We start from the raw sequence: 21,798 nt of genomic DNA, 5'->3' as shown, positions 1-21,798 counted from the left end.
AGACAATATACTTTGTTGTGTGTGACACCATTCTTTGTTTCCAAAGAAAAAGGCAAGATCGCTCTCAATGTTGTAGAACACTGTCTTTCCCACCATTGAACATGGTGCAGATTGCATTTTACTTGGCGTGAGCTTAATTGACCATGAATCCATAGAAATCCACTCTCTCACATACATGCCCCTCGATAACTTCACTTATACATAGCCAAAAAAGAATTTGTGATTCCATGTCTGCGTGTTTCATCTCACAAGTTGCAATAGTGAGGAGATATTGTATGCTATAATGTAAGACATTCATATTAGTATACATATTGTTGGTTGTTTCTTAAAAAGCACTCAATCAACCTTCTTTTTTGTATTGCAAGAGCCTTTGTGTGATCCAATATTAATTGGGTCTCTCTCACACTCCTACAAAATGTAGCCTAATCAGTGGTTTGGAGGGGTGCAGATTGTGTGGGTAGACATTCCCACACATTGCAAATTTGAAGACGGCATTGGTGGCATACCTAATGGAATGTATTCTATATTGATAGCTCGTTGCCAGTGTGTTCACCCTAGCTACAAAGTTTTTACTACCGGATGGTGCCGTAGTCGTGGCGCCTTGAGCAAACCACTTGGCACTCATTACTGAGGAGGCCCGCTGTGCAATTTTCATCATCTTTGCACCATCTTTCTATCTTCGGATGGTGTCATGCACATACGCTGTGATAGATGACTTCATGGATCCAGTAAGTTATTGACCATTTCTCCACAAATTTCATGGTAGATATTGGTGTGTTTTTGTTTTAAACATTAACCATATTGTAGGTCGAGACCTTGCTGCTAGCCATGTTCACACGTAAAATTGAAGGGTTTCCAATGATTCCATTATGTGATAGTCAGGCAAGAGATGTGGTAGTAGACAATGATGGGTTTGAATTTGATAGTGACATGATTCGAGAGCCACTACGGGACTTGCCATGGATGCTAGATGCCCTCGGAGCACCATTTTGGCATGGACTGGAGAAGAGAAAGTCCTTTGCTCGATAAGTCGAGGAGGGTATTTCTATGCTCAACTTTTGCCATTGTAATGTCCTCCACCTATACTTCAAGGTTGGCCAAGCCATGGTCAACCGAATTGTGGCCACAAGGAACCTAAATCCCATTTTTTATAGATTACTTCATATGAACTTATTCTCTATATAATGGCACATCAAAACTTAATGGTTGTTCATACTATGTTTTAATTTTTGAAGGCATGTCAATCTAAGGTGGTTAATCTTTTAGTGAGATTTTTTTTCCACTTTATATTATTTGAAAATCTTACGGATAACATGGTGCGAATGATCTTGGACTCTAGAGTTACTCGGGATTCCTTATAAATAGCCAAAAGAACACTAGTTTCATTCTTCATTCAATCACAAGTTTCTCTATGTTTTTATTTTCACAAGCTAATTATCCTTTAGTCTTTTCTCATTCACATATTTACCATGCTGAAGGGAAATCATGAAAAATGCGAGTAGCGTGGGACACCCGCACAACGTGGGCATGGCCCTCAGCGTGATCGACCACCCCCCCTGTTGACCTCATCCACAATGTGCATGCTAATTACATTCTCAACAATGTGTATGCTATGAATAATCTATGCGTGGCACAAAGTGCACGCAACTACACAAAGGCTTTTTGTGCAGTCAACGATGCCACAATGTCCATATTCAACACCATGTATGGCCTTGATTTAAATGCACATCCAACAAAAGGGGATGTATGAGTAAGTTGCATCTCTTTCCAACATGCGGAGGCTTGGATAGAAGTGTGGATGATATACATTGTTGTGCAAGGACAAGCCAATGGAGCCAACGATGACATCAATGAATCCAACAATGACAACAATGACACTAGTTATAATGACAACTAGATTTCACCTTTCTTCGCTAGTGTTAGAGAAATAAGCCCTTGACACTATATGAGCATATTGTATTGTTTTGTTTTGGTCCATATCTATCTTATTGTAGTTGTTGTTTTAAGATGTGTACTTTCAACCCTTTTAATATTAGTCTATGTGGTTTTGTTATTGCAATCTTTTAATGTTGTTCAAAGTCAAATTGGATTATTATGGACTGTTAACCGTTAAAAATGGCTTTTTGCTATGAACTATTTGTGTGCATGTATCATTGTCCAATTGATAGCTAATCTTGTTACACGGTGTATATCACGATAATTGAAAAAAATGTGTGTGCTCTTATCAGGGTATAGTTTACGTGTTTGTATACGAGTGTGCATGTGTATGAGTGCACACAAGTATGATGGAATAGAGAGATACTTATCAAGTTGGTGGTTAAGCTTGTTGGCCAACATATATCATGAAGTTTGAGAAGACTATGCGTGCAATGATTCGGGTGCATTTATGTGCTTGTATGAGTCTGAATAAGAGCGAAGAGAGAGAGAGAGAGAGAGAGAGAGAGAGAGAGAGAGAGAGAGAGAGAGAGATTTGTAAATGATGGATGTTTGATTGAGGTGTGTTCGCCAAGAGATAATTTCTGTGTGTGTGTGTGTGTGTGTGTGTGTGTGTGTGGGAGAGAGAGAGAGAGAGAATAAGAAGAAGAAGATTGTTTTGTTACCATATACATGTGGTAGTGATGTGTGTGAACACACTAGGACCGCCGGGGCATTTTTTCCCTCTTTAGGAGGTTTTTCCCCCCGTGCATTGTATATACACCCATCACTCTAGGGCTATCTATCTTTCCATTGCACACTAAGTTATACATTCTCTATTGTGTGCCTTGAGCTTCCTTCGTCTTCTCCAAGCTGTGTGTGTTTCTCTACAACCTTAATTCCAACAATTGGTATCAGAGCAGGTCACGTCCTCCCGGGCTTAGTCGCCAGCTGCTCCATCACACGCCTGCTCACTTTCTCCGATTTCAGTGAGCTTTGGTGAGCGTTCGCATGTCGACAAAAATTTTGGGATGGCTCAAAGAGCTCGGTCTGCTCAGAATTTTGATTTGGGCTCATTTCGGCCTCCGTTTCCACTACAGGCAGTACTGCACATGCTATTTCGTCATTTTCTGCAGAATTTATGTCAGTGCCGTTTTCTGCATAACATGTGCCTTATAGTCTTCTACGGTTTTTGCTATATAGCACAGGTTGTTCGCGCTCCGTTTCTCCTATTTTCTGGCAGTTTTCACATCAGGTGCAGCATTTACCATGGCTGACAACAACAACACAGATGTGTTCAAGATGTTTGCTGTTGAGGACAGGTTGGATGGGGACAACTACCCTATGTGGGCTTATATGATGCAACATGTTCTTCTGTCAAAGGGTGTCTGGAACATTGTTCAGGGCATTGATGTACATCCTGGTTCTGAGGATGTAGGCAATGTTGAGGATGTTGCAGATCTTGCTGCAAGGATTGCAGCTGTTAGAGTTGTTTTGCATACGGCAGAACAAGCTCGTTGGGATGTTAAGGATGCGCAGGCTCATGCATTGATTGCGTTGTCTGTGAAGCGTACCATTGTTCCTCACATCCGTTCAGCAAAATTTGTAAAACAGGCTTGGGATATTCTAGCAGGTCTTTATGCAAGCCGCAATGAGGCTTAAATTGCTTTGCTGCGTAAAGAGTTGGAGTCGAAGATTATGCATGAGGAAGATGATATGGACACTTTCCTTGCTAGTGTCAAGGATATCAATGAGCAGCTTATTTCTGCAAGTGAAGTCATTTCAGACAGTTCCCTTGTGCAGATTGTTCTTGATGCCTTACTAGATTCCTACCAGACTTTTGCTAGTACTTGGAGACTCATGACCCAAGGAAATCCTGAAGTTGTCAAGTTTGATGCATTATGCACATTGCTGTTGCAAGAGTCACTTTCCAGAAAAAACAGGACTAGACAACGTGCAGTTGAATAGGCTTTTATTGCTTCTCAAAGAAAGGGTGGTAACAGTAATGCAGCCACTTCTTATGGTTCTCCTGCGAGTGGCAAAAATTCTGTTCCTAATGCTTCTGTTGGCAGCACTTCGTCTAGCAATTCTGGTGATAAGGGCAAAAAGAAGATGCATTGCTATTATTGTAAAGCTAATGATCACTTGATCAAGTCGTGTCCTAATTTGAAGGCCGAAGAGGCTAAGAAGAAAGAGGGTGGTTCCACTGCAAATGCTGGTTCCACTACAAATGCAGCCATTGTTGAGTCTTCTGTGAAAGGAGACTGTGATGCTGATGTTACTGTGATGCTGATGTTGATGCAGAATGGGATTTTAGCGCAGAGTGCACTTACAATCCTGTTGTCCATGATGCATGCTTGTCACTTGTTGCAGATTCACATGTGTGGTATTTCGACAGTGGTGCTACAAAGCACATTACCTCACATCGTGAATTGTTTACCTCTCTCGAGTCAGTCCCTCATGGGAATTCAGTCACTTGTGCCAACAACGCCTCTTATCCAGTTCAGGGAGTTGGAAAGATTGTGCTCACTGCTGCTAATGGCAGTTCCTTCACACTTGTTGATGCACTTTATGTACCTGGGATCAAGAAGAATCTCTTGTCTGTATCCGCACTTGCTAGACTTGGACTTGTAGTCGAATTTGTGGATGACAGATGTACAGTTCATGATCTCAGTTTTGGTGATGAAATTGTTGCATCTTGGCTTTTGTGCCGTGGGCTGTATAAGCTCACTTTGTATGACAAGTGTGGACAAAATTTTGCAAATGTTGTTGCAGATTCAAGGGCTATTTCAGATGCAAAACTTTGGCATGCACGTTTTGGTCATCTGAATTTTGCCAGTTTGCTGCGTTTGCGGAAATTTGATATGGTTCCTTCTTTGCCACCTCTTGAAGCAGCTGTCAAACATGTTTGTGAAGGCTGTATTTTGGGTAAGATGCAGTGTTCTAAATTTCCAAAGGATGGTTCATTTCGAGCCACATGCAGGTTTCAACTTGTGCATAGTGATGTTTGTGGGCCCATGCAAACTCCGTCCTTGGGCAATTACCTGTACTTCGTGACTTTCATTGATGATTACTCCAGGCATGCATGGGTATTTCCGCTTAAAGCGAAGTCCGAAGTTTTTATGTGCTTCAAACAATTTCTGGCTATAGCTGAAAATGTCTCGAAATGTACTATGGGCACCCTCCGTTCCGATCGAGGGGGGGAGTATATGTCTCATGAATTTAATGCATTTCTGGCTAGTCGTGGGATGAAACACCAATGTACAGTGCCTTATACACCTCAGCAAAATGGTGTTGCTAAGAGGAAAAACAGGTCACTGACGGAAATGGCACGACTCGTATGGTCAAAAGTCAAGCTTTGCCGCATTCTTTTTGGCTTGAGGCCATCATGTGTGCAACTTATGTACTTAACAGGTGTCCTACGAAAGCTTTGGAGTCTATTACTCCATATGAAGCATGGCATGATAGAAAGCCTTCTATTGAGCACATGCGTGTTTTTGGCTGTTTGGCATATGCTTTGGTGCCACAAGTGCAACGCAGAAAACTGGATGATAAGGCTGTCAAATGTATTTTTGTTGGTTATAGTGCTGAAAGCAAAGGTTACAGGTTGTATCATCCGCAAACAAAAGGTATTCTGGTTTCTCGGGATGTAGTGTTTGTGGAAGATTCTGTTCAGCCCTTGCTGTCATGTACTAGAGACAGTAATGTAAGCTCACAGGACATTTATGACACTTTGTTGCCTCTTTTCAGTGGTGGAAATACGAATGTAAGTTCCAATGAGGCAAATGTACAGCCTATGGGGGTTTCTGAAAATGTTTTAGATCAGCCTATTACTGATGCAGATGTACGTGATGTACTTCTCATTGTGGTTCTTTATGTTGATGATTTGCTGATCACTGGACCAAATGAGAGACATATTGCTGAATTTAAGGCTGATTTGAATGCTACTTTCAAGATGAAAGATTTGGGGCTGTTGCATCATTACTTGGGTATACAGTTTAAGCAGTGTGATGGTGGTATTGCCTTGTGTCAGAAAAGTTACATAGAGACATTGCTATGTAAGTTTGGACTTGAGGATTGCAAACCTATTGCCACTCCCATGGAAATAGGTTTGAAGTTAAGTCTACATGATGTTGGCGATCCTGCTGATGTCACTCTTTACCAAACTGTTGTTGGCTGCCTCATTTATGTATGCAACACAAGGCCGGATATTCAGTTTGCAGTCTCACAGGTCAGCAGATTTATGCATAGCCCAGGGTCTAAGCATTGGCAGGCTGTCAAGAGGATTTTCCGCTACCTTAGTGGCACTTTACATCTTGGCTTGTTTTATCCCAAGGGGGGATCATTGCCGCCAGACTTACATGCTTTTTTGGACTCAGATTGGGCTGGTTGTTTTGACATGAGAGTGTCCACAAGTGGTTTTTGTTTCATGCTTGGCAGTTCATGTATATCATGGTTGAGCAAGAAGAAACCTATTGTGGCCACTTCGAGTTGTGAGGCTGAGTACAGGGCAGTCTTCACAGCTACGGTTGAGTGTGTATGGCTCAGACGCCTTATGGATGATTTGGGTGTTGGACAGGACACTGATAACACTATCTACACTGACAGTCAGAGCGCATTGGCAGTTGTGAGGAACCCAGTTTTTCATGCTCGCACAAAGCACATTGAGGTGCATTACCACTATGTCAGGGAGAGGCTCTCAACAGGAGAGATCAGCTTGGCTTATGTGCCGACACAGGACAACCTTGCAGATCTTTTCACAAAGGCATTGTCTCAGGAGAAGCTTGAAGCTTTCCGCAAAGCTTTGGGCTTACTCCCCTTTGTGGACTGATCCTGTCCTCAGGGCATGGCACTTCCCTTTACTCATGTGCCAGCTCTCGTTCACCGCATCACTCTAGGGGGGATTTGTTACCATATACATGTGGTAGTGATGTGTGTGAACACACTAGGACCGCCGGGGCATTTTTTCCCTCTTTAGGAGGTTTTTTCCCCGTGCATTGTATATACACCCATCACTCTAGGGCTATCTATCTTTCCATTGCACACTAAGTTATACACTCTCTATTGTGTGCCTTGAGCTTGCTTCGTCTTCTCCAAGCTGTGTGTGTTTCTCTACAACCCTAATTCCAACATGTTTAAACGTCATAGGAAACTATACCAAGAGACCTTTTGACGAGGAGAGTTGAACTCAAGACATGTTATTCAAGATGGAAACGGCATAACCAATCTACCACACTTGGGTGATAGAAAGGTTCTACCATTTTTCTCTTTTTTCAAACACACATACAATCACTGGCAAAGCACACACACACTTGAGAGAGAGAGAGAGAGAGAGAGAGAGAGAGAGAGAGAGAGAGAGAGAGAGAGAGAGAGAGAGAGAATCTTTTTGGAATCTACTTGTTGGGTTCCAAAAAAACGCTCCTCACAAAATGCTCGGTAAAAAATTACATTCCTATGCTTTTATGAAAGCCCGGCTCTACCTGTTGGCCCACCATGACCACCTGCCCGTTCTCTCAGCTACTTCCAAGGACCATTGCCAAGTGCCGAAAATGTGTCTCAATAGATCTTCTTTGTCATCATCCAATGCCTCATTACTATCAAGCTCTCTTTTATTGCCTTGCTAATCTCATGCATACCCATGCATCATCATTAGCATTGTCCGATGTCCGCACTGACAGGTGCTCTCAGAAACATCTTCAAATTCCATCGGTGCTAGCTATAGGATCCAACATCATAAACCCATCACTACTCACAGCCAAAGGCCTCACCCACCCCCACCGCTTGTGTAATGCCGTATCAAAATTAGCCTTGCGCTAGCCGCCTTAACGACGCTCGAGTCAAGCCATGCTAGCTCTTCACCATCAAAAGAAACACATGTTGCTCGTGTCCTGACTATAGTCTAAAAATTTCAACTCGCCTTACATATACCTCGGGCTGCTAGGCAACCTCAATGGCCCCACATTTTGCTGTCATGCTATATACAGCCACCTATAAAGGTCTTTTTTGGTAACAATTTTTTTTTTTGTTTGGAAACTGGCCGTTTCCTATTGTTTCACCAAGCCTAAGTTTCCACTTAACTCTCATTATTCCAAGCTCTATCATACCACACTAACATCGGGTACCAAACATCGTTATTCAACTCTGTTGGAGTTAGATTTTGGCTCACCACACACAATCACTTTGGCCACATAGCATCCTACTGTTGGCAGAACAAAACATTAATGGACTCACTCATTTGAGTATTCGAGTATTTCAAGCTTCAGTAATTTCCAAAGCAATACAAGCACGAATAGCAAAAAGGCAATATTCAATGCATTCAAGATTTGGATATAAATGTAATGTATGCAAATAATTTGAGTCATCAAGCTCATACAAACAAGTACAACATTTATGCTATGCATGCCACACCTAATCTCAAGATTGTAAGGGATGATAGACACTACCAATATCTATTGGTAAGACCACCCAATAACCAAATCACCAACATTATCATGCATATACACAAAATGTGCTTCTATGATGAATACCCATAGCAAACCATGTGCACCCACATGTGAACCATCATTGAAATCCTCAAGATTCTCAAAGCAAGGAAATTAATGCAATGTACATGAGGTCCTAACAAAGTTCCCAAAAGAAAGTTGATGTATTGTATTGTAAGTGTTTAGACACTGCCCCAAACCATATAGTTTGGAGGTCAGACCTACATTATTTATTGCATTAGCTTTGACCTTTATGAGTCCATGTAGTTACCCAATGTAACCCATGTTGGAGTCCCTGATCATAATCTATGCTCTATCATGTAAGATTTAGCTTACGGGGGTGTCTGTTGTGATAAGCTTTAGCTTACAGTCACAATGAGAACAAAACCCTAAGCCAAGCACACCGTTTAAGTGCATAGTCACATTTTTTATATGGAACCTATAATTCTCACACTTGATTTCCACATACTACTTGTGATAGCCCACATAACCCTTGTCATTTCCACTTGTGGTGCATATTCATCAAATCATATATTGAGTTTCTTCACATTGAGTCTATCAATGGCCACCATCCAAAGCTTGTAAGCTCTTTTTAATTCAATCGATCCAGATTGTGTATTGATCTCACTCTCTATTCTAGTCGTGATTCTTTATTAGCTATGGTGCAACCATGAATGCCTCATTGGTCTATCCACCATAGCTTTACACACACTTCATCATAAATTAAAAGACCCCTTTTCTTTCTATAACATTTTTGCAAATGTTCATTTTTTAACCCCTAATTTTGTGACTTTGAAATATAAAATACCCCTCCATGCAAACTTATAGGCTACATTTATATATTTTGGGGTGAACCCCACATGAGTGCAATCCATATCATAGATACCTTGATGCAAGATTTAAAGGAAATAAAGTGATGTTTTTCCTTTTATCTCTATGATTTTACCATTGATTTCAACCAATTAGAGCCTCAAAAGTTGAGTTCAGATACGAAGTAAAAGCTAGTTGCTTATTATGCTCTCTATTTGCAATAGGACATGCAGCTAGGGGGATCCATTTCCATTTAACAATCTTTGGTGAAGCTAAAGTTGGTCTATGCTATGAGGAGTGCAATGCAGGGCTATGTGTGCTCACAGGGGCATGTTAAAGTGGTAAGGTGGCTCTGAAGTTCAAGGGCAGGCAAAGGACAACGCATATGTATGATTTATGTGGTTTTTTGGTCCAGAGTTATCTGCCATAGCGCATATCAAAGATGGTTGGGTGAAGTGTTCAAAGTGTAAGAATGGAAGTGCCATAGGTAGCCCTCGATGTGATCTATAGCTTGGTCCAGACGTCTCCTCAATAAGAGTTACAGAGTGAAAGATACGGTGGTTTAAAGTTTGAAGTGGTTGCGGATCCTCACCAGATGGGGCAATTGCAAATGAACAGTCAGAGCTAAAGTGAGTACATAGACCTAAAGTGCTCAAATTACCACGTCGGTCTGTTCAGATTGACAATTGGAGTTCAAATGGCCAAGATATGATCAATTAGTTTTCCCAGGGGCCAGTTATGTGCCACTTTAATTGCCTTGATAGGTGCGCCATCTAGGGATTTTCTGAGCTTGCCAGGGTTTGTAAAAATGCTATGCAGTATAAGAAGGCGATAGGAAGTTATGGCACGACGATCGGGTTTCGACTGTGAAGATATGGGAGTTTGACATTGCGAGATGCACAAGAAATGGCAGTAGAGGGATTTGAGCCATTTTTGGATGTGTCATTCAATGCCATGTTGATGTCGCAATGCAGTGGGGACAAAGGAGATCAAAGCTGGCAAAGTGGAGTACTAGCTGGTTCTTTTAGAAGGGGTATCTGATCCCTGAGCAGTAAATGGAGTTGTTCTGAAGTTGGGGGAAGAAGTGGAATTTTAATGTTTTTTGGAGTTCTTTGACCCTTGGAGGGCCGAGCCGCTACTGGCTGCCATGTGGCACCACAAAAAGACCCACATAAGGACACAAGAGGGAAGGCTGAGGGGTATTTATAACGGGCCGTTGGGCTCATTATGCGCGAGAGAGAGAGAGAGAGAGAGAGAGAGAGAGAGAGAGAGAGAGAGAGAGAGAGAGAGAGAGAGAGAGAGAGAGCTCTTGGTGTGGTTATGGCGGGCGTACGCGTAGGCGCACGGTGACGGTAGCGGGCGTTGTAGGGAAATTTTGGCCACACCACGGCATAGAAATGGTGGTGCTAGGCGGTGCAGTCACTCTTGGTGGTTGTAAATGGATAATAATGTGGCACCCGCGAGGGAGTGGTTCCCACGGCCCTTAGGGTCATTTCTTTTTTGAGGGCATATGGCGTCTCTACTTGGGGGCCAATAGGGTTGATGCTACGCCTTAAATAAGATGTTCCTACGTGAGTTGAAGGGCAAGAATAGACGCATGTAAGTGGAGTTTCTCATGCAAGATAAGAATAGATGAGTGGTTGCCAAAAAACGGGGGGTGCTAAAAAAAAAGAACACACACCCTATAAGGTGATTTTTTTTTTGGTTTTAAGGGGTTCTTGGAGCTAGAGAAAGGGAATTCTGCAAAAGGAACCAGTTAGGGCTTCCAAGAGAAGGAGTTTTTTCTAGAAATGAACCCAACGATGGATTGCTCGTTGAGGTGTGTGCCAATGGAGTTGCAAGGGAGGTGTGTGGCCCTCTATATGAAGTGGTGATGGCTATGGTGCGGCCCAAAATGGAGCATATGGTGACTGCATATGTTGTTTTTCATTGAAGAAGAAGCTAGTCATTGCCAATTTTGGTGCGATCTCTTCCCCTTCCACCCCTTTCTTCTTCGCTCCTCTCTAGTGTGTGTGGTATCAATGTGGGTGAGCATGTGCACCCCCGAGCCATCTGTGTGTGAGAGAGAAAGAGAGGGAGTTGTTGAGTTGTGGAAGTGCTATAAGCGGGAAAAATTGGGGTGATTGTTGTCTACTAATTGTGTAGAGCGGGTGTGTATTGGTATGTGTGCAAGTGGTGTTTTGCTAGCATAAGTATGAAGTTTTGAAGGTGATTTTGAGAGGAGTGGGGTGTTGTGAGTACCTTGGGCCATAGAGAGAGATTTTGGTTGTTTCAATGTGTGTTTCCATTCCCCCTCTCCATCTTCTAGTACCCCACAGAGGAGCATCTTATTGCTCCTGTTCGAAGCTAAAAGCAAGGTTTTGGCGATGTTGGATATGCATTACTTGAAGAGCAAGTGCGGTTGAAGAAAGATGTGGTTGCATTTTCCCATTTTCACTAGGGGTTAAAGACGCGAAAACGTGGCTACATGATTGTGGACTATTTCTTCTAGAGAGCAGATTGTTGAGAGAAGAAGGTATGTTTCAAGTTTTTCCTCTGCTAGTTCGTGGTAAAGTAGAGATATGGTACAACGGCCTGCATGATGAAGAAAAGGTAGTGTTTGTCAAATACAATGGCACCAAGCCCAGTTGAAGCACTGAAAGTAAACGCAAAGCCGATTCTAGAGAGGGTGCCGATGCGAGAAGAGCCGAGGGTTCCTGGGTTGCAAAGAGATGGAGTGGTTTCTATGCCCAAGATGCCAGTTAGGGAAGTTCATATTGTGAAAGAAGTGCAAGCAGTTCCAGGTCGGGTAGAAGATGCACAGTCAAGCTCAAGTGTGGTTGACCTAATTTTGATGGTTTGTACTAGGGATCAAAAAGTGAAGTTTGCAGATGAGGTTGAAGCGATGAAGGTAGAGGAAATCCCAATTCTCAAGACAGAAGAGGAGGTGGAAGCAAGCTAAAGTAGCTCTCTAGATGTGGATACAACCTAGAAAACTGATCCTTCCCATTCAAGGTATGAAGAGTTTCATCTCTTGCATTTGGATAAAGAGGTGAAAGATGTATGTGAAGAGCAAGGGAAAGTGCAAGCCAAGATGAGGTACTTAGACCAAGCGGAGGAGTCTAGGTCGACATGGGTGGACATGCAGGTGAAGATGCTATGTGGTGGCATGTTGATGGCTATGCTTGTTAAAGTTGCAGTGGAATGTGCTACAATGGTGAAGTAGGTACAAAGTTCTGGCATGAAGAATAGAGCAGCCTTAGTTATGGAAGAAGAGAAGGTGTATGGTGCAATATGGAATGAGTTTCTTTCCTCTTTAGCTGAGGATGTAACGGCGGTGGAGCAAGTGCTTGAGGAGTAGGAAAGTGAAGTCGACAAGTCAGAGGTGTTGATGAACTTGATGGGTGAGTTGATAAGTAAGGGCTTGATGATGTTGGGATTGAGTGCGTTACATATGTGGGAGCAAGCGGGGAGCCAAAGGCAGAAGCGTGTTCATTGCAGTAGGTATATTCAATGGTGGATGAAGGGGAATCCCATGTTGGGGCTTTGTCCAAGCTTTCAAGGAGGTATGTGAGACATGGTTGAAGGTTATGCTTGTAAGTGCAGCCGTGCAATGGATTATTTGTCAGATATAACTTGGTTCTCTTGAGAAGATCTACATGGTCGGGAGGGAGGGTCAGATATGTATATGGAGCAGGAAGATGGGCACTATGGTGCTCTGTTCAAAGCAAGTAGAATGCAAGGTGATGCTAGGAGCAGTGAAGGTATACTATAAACATTTTATTTGCATAAATTTCTATGTGCTCGGGTGCAGTATTACGGGAGTTATTGCAAATGGGTGGATGCGCTCGACGCCAAGAGTTTAATCCAGGAGGTTTGATGAAGCAAAGGGTTGGGAAACCCACTTGAGAAGAGGTGGCATGAGGCAGGAGTAGGGCTTTATTCTTATGGTAGCAGTCTTTTGGTTAGCTCACGGTTTTTTGTAGCTTTGCAATTTCTAGGTGAATAAAGGCTTCGTGTGGTTGAACATGAATGTTCAACAAGGGGGTTGGGCAATGATGTTGCAGCTAAAGTTGTTTGATGCTATGAGGAGTACATTGTAGGGCTATGTGTGCTCAGAGGGTCATGTCAAAGTGATAAGGAGGCTCTAAAGTGTAAGGGGAAGGCAAAGGGCAACGAATATGTATGCCTTATGTGGTTTTTTGGGCTAGCATGCTCTGCCACAATGTCTATCCAAGATGGTTGGTTGAAGTGGACAAAGTGCAGGAATGGAAGTGCCAGAGGTAGCCTTTGTTTTGATATATAGGCCGGTCTAGACGACTCCTCAATCATAGTTACAAAGTGAAAGATATGGAGGCTTAAATTTTAAACTGGTTGCACACCCTTGATGGATGGGGCAATTGCAGATGAATGGTCAGAGCTGAAGTGAGTACATAGACCTGAAGTACGGTGCATGTCGTTCTTTTTAGATTGGCAATCAAAGTTCAAACGATCAAGATATGAGCAGTTGCGTGGGCCAGTTATGTGCCAAATTTAACTGCCTTGGTAGGTGCACCATATGGGTTTTTTTTTAAAGCTTGCAAGGGTTTATCAGGATGCTATGCGGCCGAAGTTCTTTGACCCTTGGAGGGTCGAGCCACTATGGGCTACCATGTGGCGCTGCGAAAAGACCCACATAGGGGCGCATGAGAGAAGGTTGAGGGGTATTTATAATGGGCTATTGGGCCCATTGTGCACAGGAGAGAGAGAGAGAGAGAGAGAGAGAGAGAGAGAGAGAGAGAGAGAGAGAGAGAGAGAGAGAGATCTTGGCGTGGTTATGGCGGGCTTGCTTGCAGGCGGACGGTGGCGCTAGTGGGCACTGCAATGTAATTTTGGCAAAGTGGTGACGTTGCAATGGTGGTTATAGGCAGCATGATGGCTCTTGGTGGTTGGAAATGGATGATGATGGGGTGCCTGCGAGGGGGTGGTCCCACGGCCCTTAGGGCCATAGCTTTTTTGAGTGCATATGGTGTCTCTACTTGGGGGCCAGTAGCACCAATGCTATGGCTCAAATAAGAGGGGGTTTTCTGCGTGATTTGAAGGGCAAGAATAGCCGCATGTAAGTGGAGTTCCTCATGCAAGCTAAGAATAGACGAGTCATTGCTAAGAAAGGAGGGTGCCGAAAAAAGAACACACGCCCTATAAAGCCATTTTTTTTTTGCATTTTAAGGGGTTCTTGGAGCTTGAGAAAGGGAGTTCGGCAGAAGGAGCCAACGACATAATATCATACTTGAAATGTATACAAGAAACCACAATCGAAGTGCCACATTCACTCACTCACTGTACATTATACATAACCCTCTAGTAAAATCTTTAGGGGAGGGTAAAGGACTTAATAGTTGCAGGCATTATGGTGTCCATCATCAATCTCTTTATTGTGAACTTACTAGTGTAAGCAGGCCAGTATAACTACCTTTAAGCTGTGCACGAGCGCTTTTCCTGCACGCTTCATCATTTCGAGCAAATGGTAGCGCTGGCCAGCAGGTACTTGCATCGCAAGCGATTCAGCGCACGACAGTCCACCAACAGAGATCAATGACAAACTCAACATTTGCTTGTTCAGAAAAAGGGTACCCTTTGCATGACATCACATAGCTATTTCTAAGCCGAAAGTGCCAAGAGGATCGACCCGGCATCGAACGATTTCACCTTAGTTGAGATAGCCGCTTGGCACTTGGCTCGTTGATGTCCCGAAACTGGTTCCTACATATCTTGTTCTAAAGAGGCCGACGGGTCCTTCAAATGGAACCCATCCTATTATTGGCCCGCTTACCCTATGCGTTCTTCTATGTAAGCCACCATCATTACTAAATAGCACGGGGTATTGAAAGAACATCAAGTGGTGGGATCAACACCGCTAAACTGGGCATGGAACCAGGGGTCATGAGCGGCATTCCAATTTGTTGGCTCGTGTTCGAGTTTACAAAATATGTATGTTGAGCTTACTTTTCCAAGCATAGTGGAATCATCGAGTGTTTTGACTAGGGGGACAATAAACCCACACGCTTACATTGTGGGCATGCGCCTCTCGAAACGGATGTCATGGGTTTGAGGGCTGACGCCAACATGGGTATTCGTCGGGCCAATGTGTATCCCTATTTTGTTCAAGTTGTTTATTCTCTCTATATTCTCCTCTAAGAGTTGAGTTGCCCCCAAGGGCAGTGGGATTACTTGCAGGTTAGCTTAACACCAGGCCGCACCCTGAGGAACGTGGAATCTCATCGAAATACAAGCAAAAAAAGCCTTCATGGCTCCTGATTACTATCGATTGCCTTTAGCTACGAACAAGGAGAAGAGCCACTCGCCAAAAAAATAGCTTATCACCTACGTTTTTCTGAGGAGTAGTGGGAGTAAAAAACTCACTCGAGGTGCACGCCTACGATTTCGGCCTTTCTGGTTTTAGGCAAAACACTCCCCCCACTACCCCCACTCTCCTACAATGCGACCCGTCTCTAAGTTCCCCAGAGTGGATCCCAATCTAGGGTCTTCAAGATGCCCTAAGTTCCGCGATCCCACCACTCTAGAGTCTAGGGTCTTCAATATCTAGTGGGATTTAAGATGGGTGTAGATGGTGACACACGAAAGGGTAGGGGCATCATGAATTTGTGGCATGGTGTTATTGGCCTCAAGAAAAGGAATGCTCACTAGTCCTGCAGTGAAGATAGGCAATCTCCCCTCTCGTTGAAAGAACAAGTTAGATGTTGCATCATAACTGTCACACCTACAATTCCGTTATCCGAAGAAATTTACGTGCACATTGTGACTCTTTGCCACGCCTGCTGCCTTGGGGAAGGGGGGTTGTGAAGGAGCTTGAGGGAGTGGCCTATTTCCTCCACCCTCGTCTTGAACCAGCTGTTGGAATTAGGGTTGAAGAGAAACACACACAGCTTGGAGAAGACGAAGGAAGCTCAAGGCACACAATAGAGAGTGTATTCCTTAGTGTGCAATGGAAAGATAGATAGCCCTAGAGTGATGGGCGTATATACAATGCACGGGGGAAAAAACCTCCTAAAGAGGGAAAAAATGCCCCGGCGGTCCTAGTGTGTTCACACACATCACTACCACATGTATATGGTAACAAATCCCCCCTGGAGTGATGCGGTGAACGAGAGCTGGCACATGAGTAAAGGGAAGTGCCATGCCCTGAGGACAGGATCAGTCCACAAAGCTTTGCGGAAAGCTTCAAGATTCTCACGAGACAATGCCTTTGTGAAAAGATCTGCAAGGTTGTCCTGTGTTGGCACATAAGCCAAGCTGATCTCTCCTAGCTTTGCGGAAAGCTTCAAGCTTCTCACGAGACAATGCCTTTGTGAAAAGATCTGCAAGGTTGTCCTGTGTTGGCACATAAGCCAAGCTGATCTCTCCTGCTGAGAGCCTCTCCCTGACATAGTGGTAATGCACCTCAATGTGCTTTGTGCGAGCATGAAAAACTGGGTTCCTCGCAACTGCCAATGCGCTCTGACTGTCAGTGTAGATAGTGTTGGCAGTGTCCTGTCCAACACCCAAGTCAGCCATAAGGCGTCTGAGCCATACACACTCAACCGTAGCTGTGAAGACTGCCCTGTACTCAGCCTCACAACTCGAAGTGGCCACAGTAGGTTGCTTCTTGCTCAACCATGATATACATGAACTGCCAAGCATGAAACAAAAACCACTTGTGGACACTCGCGTGTCAAAACAACCAGCCCAATCTGAGTCCGAAAAAGCATGTAAGTCTGGCGGCAATGATCCCCCCTTGGGATAAAACAAGCCAAGATGTAAAGTGCCACTAAGGTAGCGGAAAATCCTCTTGACAGCCTGCCAATGCTTAGACCCTGGGCTATGCATAAATCTGCTGACCTGCGAGACTGCAAACTGAATATCTGGCCTCGTGTTGCATACATAAATGAGGCAGCCAACAGCAGTTTGGTAAAGAGTGACATTAGCAGGATCGCCAGCATCATGTAGACTCAACTTCAAACCTGTTTCCATGGGAGTGGCAATAGGTTTGCAATCCTCAAGTCCAAACTTACATAGCAATGTCTCTATGTAACTTTTCTGACACAAGGCAATACCACCATCACACTGCTTAAACTGTATACCCAAGTAATGATGCAACAGCCCCAAATCTTTCATCTTGAAAGTAGCATTCAAATCAGCCTTAAATTCAGCAATATGTCTCTCATTTGGTCCAGTGATCAGCAAATCATCAACATAAAGAACCACAATGAGAAATACATCATCCTCACGCTTTACATACAATGTGCTTTCTGTTGGACTGTTACGAAAGCCTCGTTTAACCAAATGAGTGTCAGCTTTCTCATACCAAGCACGAGGAGATTGCTTCAACCCATACAAAGCCTTCTTACATTTGCACACTTTGTCCTCTTGTCCTTTTATGACAAAACCGCGAGGCTGCGTTACATAAACTTCCTCAAATATGTCACCATTCAAGAAAGCAGTAACAATGTCTGATTGATGTACATCCCAACCAAAATGAGCTGCCAATGCACATAGAAAACGCACAGTAGTCATACGACAAGTGGGAGCAAAAGTCTCTTCATAATCTATGCCTTTTTGTTGTGCATAACCCTTTGCAACAAGTCGAGCCTTATGGCGATCGATCTCACCATCCGGCTTGCGTTTCAACTTGTAAACCCACTTCGTACCAATGGCCTTTTTTCCAGGAGGCAAATCACATAAAGTCCATGTGTCATTCTCTATAAGTGCATCATATTCTGATTGCATGGCAGCAATCCAATTTTCTGAATTCTGTGCTTCATCAAAAGACAGAGGCTCCTCAACATCATGTAAACTAGACACAGCCAAAGCATAACAATCTGATGCATAAGATGCATGGCGAGAGCCTGAACGAGTACGACTAGATAAAGGTGCATCCAATTTACTGTCACGCAAAGTGTGCACCAGCCATTTTGGCATACCTCTAGCCTGCTCATTTTCAGCCCTTTCCTCATCAAGTACATCATGTACATCTGCATCAGTAATAGGCTGTTCTAAAACATTTTCAGAAACCCCCATAGGCTGTACATTTGCCTCATTGGAACTTACATTCGTATTTCCACCACTGAAAAGAGGCAACAAAGTGTCATAAATGTCCAGTGAGCTTACATTACTGTCTCTAGGTAATGACAGCAAGGGTTGAACAGAATCTTCCACAAACACTACATCCCGTGAAACCAAAATACGTTTTGTTTGCGGATGATACAACCTGTAACCTTTGCTTTCAGCACTATAACCAACAAAAATACATTTGACAGCCTTATCATCCAATTTTCTGCGCTGCACTTGTGGCACCAAAGCATATGCCAAACAGCCAAAAACACGCATGTGCTCAATAGAAGGTTTTCTATCATGCCATGCTTCATATGGAGTAATAGACTGCAAAGCTTTCGTAGGACACCTGTTAAGTACATAAGTGGCACAAATGATGGCCTCAAGCCAAAAAGAATGCGGCAAAGCTTGACTTTTGACCATACATCGTGCCATTTCCGTTAGTGACCTGTTTTTCCTCTCAGCAACACCATTTTGCTGAGGTGTATAAGGCACTGTACATTGGTGTTTTATCCCACGACTAGCCAGAAATGCATTAAATTCATGAGACATATACTCCCCCCCTCGATCGGAACGGAGGGTGCCCATAGTACATTTTGAGACATTTTCAGCCATAGCCAAAAATTGTTTGAAGCACATAAAAACTTCGGACTTCGCTTTAAGCGGAAATACCCACGCATGCCTGGAGTAATCATCAATGAAAGTCACGAAGTACAGGTAATTGCCCAAGGACGGAGTTTGCATGGGCCCACAAACGTCACTATGCACAAGCTGCAACCTGCATGTGGCCCTAACTGAACCATCCTTTGGAAACTTAGAACGCTGCATTTTACCCAGAATACAGCCTTCACAAACATGTTTGATAGGTGCTTCAAGAGGCGGCAAAGAAGCAACCATATCAGATTTCTGCAAACGCAGCAAACTGGCAAAATTCAGATGACCAAAACGTGCATGCCAAAGTTTTGCATCTGAAATAGCCCTTGAATCTGCAACAGCATTTGCAAAAGTTTGTCCACACTTGTCATACAAAGTGAGCTTATACAGCCCACGGCACAAAAGCCCATATGCAACAATTTCATCACCAAAACTGAGATCATGAACTGTACATCTGTCATCCACAAATTTGACTACAAGTCCAAGTCTAGCAAGTGCGGATACAGACAAGAGATTCTTCTTGATCCCAGGTACATAAAGTGCATCAACAAGTGTGAAGGAACTGCCATTAGCAGCAGTGAGCACAATCTTTCCAACTCCCTGAACTGGATAAGAGGCGTTGTTGGCACAAGTGACTGAATTCCCATGAGGGACAGACTCGAGAGAGGTAAACAATTCACGATGTGAGGTAATGTGCTTTGTAGCACCACTGTCGAAATACCACACATGTGAATCTGCAGCAACTGAAAGGCATGCATCATGGACAGCAGGATTGTAAGTGCACTCTGCGCTAAAAGCCCATTCTGCATCAACATCAGCATCACAATCTCCTTTCACAGAAGACTCAACAATGGCTGCATTTGTAGTGGAACCAGCATTTGCAGTGGAACCACCCTCTTTCTTCTTAGCCTCTTTGGCCTTCAACTTAGGACACGACTTGATCAAGTGATCATTGGCTTTACAATAATGGCAACGCATCTTCTTTTTGCCCTTATCACCAGAATTGCCAGACGAAGTGCTGCCAGCAGAAGCATTAGGAACAGAATTTTTGCCACTCGCAGCAGAACCATAAGAAGTGGCTGCATTACTGTTACCACCCTTTCTTTGAGAAGCAATAAAATCCTGTTCAACTGCACGCTGCCTAGTCCTGTTTTTTCTAGAAAGTGACTCTTGCAACAGCAATGTGCATAATGCATCAAACTTGACAACTTCAGGATTTCCTTGGGTCATCAGTCTCCAAGTACTAGCAAAAGTCTGGTAGGAATCTGGTAAGGCATCAAGAACAGTCTGCACAAGGGAACTGTCAGAAATGACTTCACCTGCAGAAATGAGTTGCTCATTGATATCCTTGACACTAGCAAGGAAAGTGTCCATATCATCTTCCTCATGCATAATCTTCGACTCTAGCTCTTTACGCAGCAAAGCAATTTTAGCCTCATTGCGGCTTGCATAAAGACCTGCTAGAATATCCCAAGCCTGTTTTGCAGATTTTGCTGAACGGATGTGAGGAATAATGGTGCGCTTCACAGACAACGCAATCAATGCATGAGCCTGCACATCCTTAACATCCCAACGAGCTTGTTCTGCTGTAGGCAAAACAACTCTAACAGCTGCAATCCTTGCAGCAAGACCTGCAACATCCTCAATATCGCCTACATCTTCAGAACCAGGACGTACATCAATGCCCTGCACGATGTTCCAGACACCTTTTGACACAAGAACGTGTTGCATCATATAAGCCCACATAGGGTAGTTGTCCCCATCCAACCTGTCCTCAGCAGCAAACATCTTGAACACATCTGTGTTGTTGTTGTCAGCCATGGTAAATGCTGCACCTGATGTGAAAACTACCCGAAAATAGGAGAAATGGAGCGGGAACAACTTGTGAAAACTACCCGAAAATAGGAGAAATGGAGCGGGAACAAATCGAGCTTACCCAAAATATTTGTCGACCTGCGAACGCTTGCCAAAGCTCACTGAAATCGGAGAAAGTGAGCAGGCGTGTGCTGGAGCAGCTGGCGACTAAGCCCGGGAGGACGTGACCTGCTCTGATACCAATTGTTGGAATTAGGGTTGAAGAGAAACACACACAGCTTGGAGAAGACGAAGGAAGCTCAAGGCACACAATAGAGAGTGTATTCCTTAGTGTGCAATGGAAAGATAGATAGCCCTAGAGTGATGGGCGTATATACAATGCACGGGGGAAAAAACCTCCTAAAGAGGGAAAAAATGCCCCGGCGGTCCTAGTGTGTTCACACACATCACTACCACATGTATATGGTAACACCAGCCTTGAGTAAACAAGCTAGGCTACCAACTAGTGACCTCAATGTAGCATTTCATGCAACCATGCTCTAAGTTACCTTCGCTCTTAAGGTCCGACCACCCATGAAGTCCCTTTTACACAACTCAACGAGTCCCAACACCCATGGCACTATTCACTAAAAATAGAGCTTTATTAAAATTTTAACTGGCTGAAATTGCAAAATCCCATCCAAATTTAGAGCTTGCCTTAAGGAAAATTGATAATACAAGAAAGCAAAGCGCTAATATGGACACTCGGGTGCAAGCATCACTCAGAGGATTGGTTTAGGACTACTTGTGCCTTGTTGTCAGCAGATGGAATTCCTAGGATGGGGGCAAATCTTGGCCATCGGTAAATAAAAGATCTTAGAATGACAAGATTATGGACCTTGTGTATCCACGATGAGGGGGCGGGTTGGTAGGGGTGGCTACCGTGATAGCCGATGTAATTATGGTCCTTGGATGTTGTCATGGCCGAACATGAGCATGACAAGACCTTGTGATTTTTTGGGCTGTTCAATATAATTCACTCACAATTGTGAGCTTTGCTTTTTTTTAAAAGTGT

The sequence above is a fragment of the Adiantum capillus-veneris genome, chromosome 7 (genome assembly GCF_014529385.1).
Source record: "Adiantum capillus-veneris isolate H3 chromosome 7, ASM1452938v2, whole genome shotgun sequence".
Taxonomy (NCBI): Eukaryota; Viridiplantae; Streptophyta; class Polypodiopsida; order Polypodiales; family Pteridaceae; genus Adiantum; species Adiantum capillus-veneris.
Note: the sequence above shows the minus strand (reverse complement) of the source record.